This window comes from Nicotiana attenuata, unplaced genomic scaffold, assembly GCF_001879085.1.
Source record: "Nicotiana attenuata strain UT unplaced genomic scaffold, NIATTr2, whole genome shotgun sequence".
Lineage (NCBI taxonomy): Eukaryota > Viridiplantae > Streptophyta > Magnoliopsida > Solanales > Solanaceae > Nicotiana > Nicotiana attenuata.
The window spans coordinates 19,320-22,753 of NW_017672100.1; positions in this window are offsets into that span (position 1 = coordinate 19,320).

Genomic DNA, 3,434 nt, shown 5'->3' on the forward strand with positions numbered 1-3,434 from the left:
TCTCTTAGTATCCTCAATAAGTAAGTCGGGGATCTCTTGGTATCCCGAGGATCTCTTGGTATCCTCAATAAGTAAACCGGGGATCTCTTGGTATCCCAATATATATATAGAAACACATGTGCCAGGGATCTCTTGGTATCCCGCACCCTCAGTCCAGAATATCTCAAGTACAGAGGGATCTCCCGGGAAGCCGTCCCGTAGTCCCAAATTAAACACACAACAACAATGATTCCTAAATCTCGGAACAATGCTAAAAATCAGGACACGAAGTAGTAAATTATAGCCTAACATGCTTCACAGAGTACAAATAGCACAGTTAAAGCAAATAAGCAAGTAAGCCAGCTAAACATGAGTCTCTAAGCTAGCACAAGTACAAACTTACAGTTAAAATGAACAAGTAAACAAGAAATCTCAATTTAAATACTTCAAGTAGAAACGGATTTACAACAATTAGCTCAAGTACGCGCTCGTCACCTCACGTACGGGGCATTCAAATATTCAAGATCATATCCTAAGGGAAAAAGGTCCCCCACACAAAGTTAGACAAGCCACTTACCTCGAACCGGCTCAATATCAACTAGAAACCACGCTCTTGCCACGAGTATCCGACTCCAAATGGCCCAAATCTATTCAATTCAATTACACATTGTAAATAACATTGCAAACACCTGGTTTTGCTATTAAATTTAAAGCTACGACGTGAAATTAGGTGAAATTACCAAAATGCCCTTCAGGCCAACGCCTCGGAATCGAATAATTTTTCACATTTTTAGAACCCTCGTACCCTGACGAGTCTAACCAGATAAAAATCTCCCAAATCGGAGGTCAAATGCCCACTCAAAACTCAATAGTTTAGGTGATGAAGTTTTACCCCAAATTAACCAACTTTTGATCCTAAATTCGAATTCCAATGATGTTTTTAGCTATACAATGATGAAATATAATGAAAAGGGATCAAGGAAACGTTACCCAATGATTTTCTCTTCAAAACTCACTCAAAATCGCCTTCTCCCGAGCTCTCAATCGATTTTAAAACTTGTGAAATTTAACCCTCGAAATTGATATTTTTGAACAGTCATTTCCGCTTCTGCGGACAAGGGACCGCTTCTGCGGACCACGAGCCGCTTCTGCGGTTTTTCACTTAAGGCCAGACTCCGCTTCTGCGGTACAAATCCCGCTTCTGTGGTCCCGCTTATGCGGAGGATGGGACTGCTTCTGCGGTTCCTGCGGAGATGCCTGGAATCGCTTCTGCAATGAAGAAGCCGCTTCTGCGGCTCCGCTTCTACGGTTCCCAAGCCGCAGAAGCGGAAATACCAGAAGACTCAAAATCTGCTGCTGCACACTTTATAATTTCTTCCCGTCGACCATCCGAAATCATCCCGAGGCCCCCGGGACCTCAACCAAAAGCACCAATACCACCTAATACCTTATTCAAACTTGCACCAATCCTTAAAACACCTAAAACAACATCGGAAACCCGATTGAATCAAAGATTGAAGCCTAAGAACTACAAGTTTCCTCCAACTACGCTTTCGATCAAAACCCTAACCAAAACACGTCCGAATGACCTAAAATTTTGCACACACATCCCAATTGACATGACGGAGCTACTGTAACATTTCAAGCCTAAATGAGCTACGAGCCTCCGAAATACATTCCGAACACGCTCCCAACCCCGAAATCACCTAACGGAGCTAACGGAACCATCGTATTTCCATTCCGAGGTCATCTTCACACTGTTCTGATTATGGACCATTTTTCAACACTTAAGCTCTCATTTAGGGACTAAGTGTCCCAAAACTCTCCAAAACTTAACACCGAACGTCCCGGCATACCAAAATAGCAGAAATGAACTTAGGGGAAGCAGTAAATGGGGAATCGGGGCGTAAATTCCAAAAACAACCGGCCGGGTCGTTACATCCTCCTACACTTAAACATTCGTTCGTCCTCGAACGAGCATAGAGAACATACCTGAGGTAGAGAAAAGATGGGGGTGCTGGCTGCGCATATCCTGCTCGGTCTCCCAAGTCGCCTCCTCGGCTGGCTGACCCCGCCACTGAACCTTCACTGAAGCGATGTTCTTTGACCTCAACTTCCTGATCTGACTGTCCAAAATAGCCACTGGCTCCTCAACATAGGATAGGTCCTTGTCCAGCTGGACTGAACTGAAATCCAACACATGCGACGGATCCCCGTGATATCTCCGAAGCATCGAAACATGAAATACCGGATGAACTCCGGCCAAACTGGGAGGTAAGGCAAGCTCATAGGCAACCTCCCCAACTCGCCTCAAGATCTCAAAAGGGCCAATAAACCTCGGACTCAACTTTCCTTTCTTCCCAAACCGCATGACGCCTTTCATAGGCGAGACCCGAAGCAGAACCCGCTCACTAACCATATATGAAGCATCACGGACCTTCCTGTCCGCGTAATTCTTCTGCCTGGACTGGGCTGTACGGAGTCTATCCTGAATAACCTTAACCTTCTCCAATGCATCCTGAACCATCTCTGTGCCCAATAGCCTGGCCTCCCCCGGCTCAAACCAACCCACCGGAGATCTGCACCTCCTACCATATAAAGCCTCATACGGTGCCATCTGAATGCTAGACTGATAGCTGTTATTGTAAGCAAACTCCGCCAGTGGCAAGTAATGATCCCAAGACCCTCCGAACTCAATCACACACGCACGGAGCATATCCTCAAGAATCTAAATAGTGGGCTCGGACTGCCCGTCCATCTAGGGGTGAAATGTTGTGCTCAACTCCACCCGAGTGCCTAACTCCTGCTGCACGGCTCTCCAGAACCGCGATGTAAACTGAGTACCTCTGTCTGAAATGATAGAAATTGGAATACCATGCAAACGGACGATCTCCCTGATATAAATCTCCGCCAACCGCTCCAATGAATAAGTGGTACACACAGAATGAAATGAGCGGACTTGGTCAGCCGGTCCACAATAACCCAAATGGAATCAAACTTCTTCAAGGTCCGTGGAAGTCCAGATACAAAATCCATGGTGATGCGCTCCCATTTCCACTCCGGAATCTCTATCTGTTGGAGCAACCCACCCGGGCGCTGGTGCTCATACTTCACCTGCTGGCAGTTGAGGCATCTATACACATAACCAACTATATCCTTCTTCATCCGCCTCCACCAGTAGTGCTGCCTCAGGTCTTGATACATCTTCGCGGCACCCGGATGGATGGAATACCGCGAACTATGGGCCTCTGCTAGAATCATCTCTCGAAGACCATCAAAATTGGGCATACAAATCCGGCCCTGCATCCTCAATACTCCATCATCTCCAATGGTCACATCCCTGGCATCACCACGCTGAACCTTGTCCCGAAGGACAAGCAAATAAGGGTCATCATACTGCCGCTCCCTGATACGATCAACTAAGGAGGACCGGGAAACCACACAAGCTAGAACTC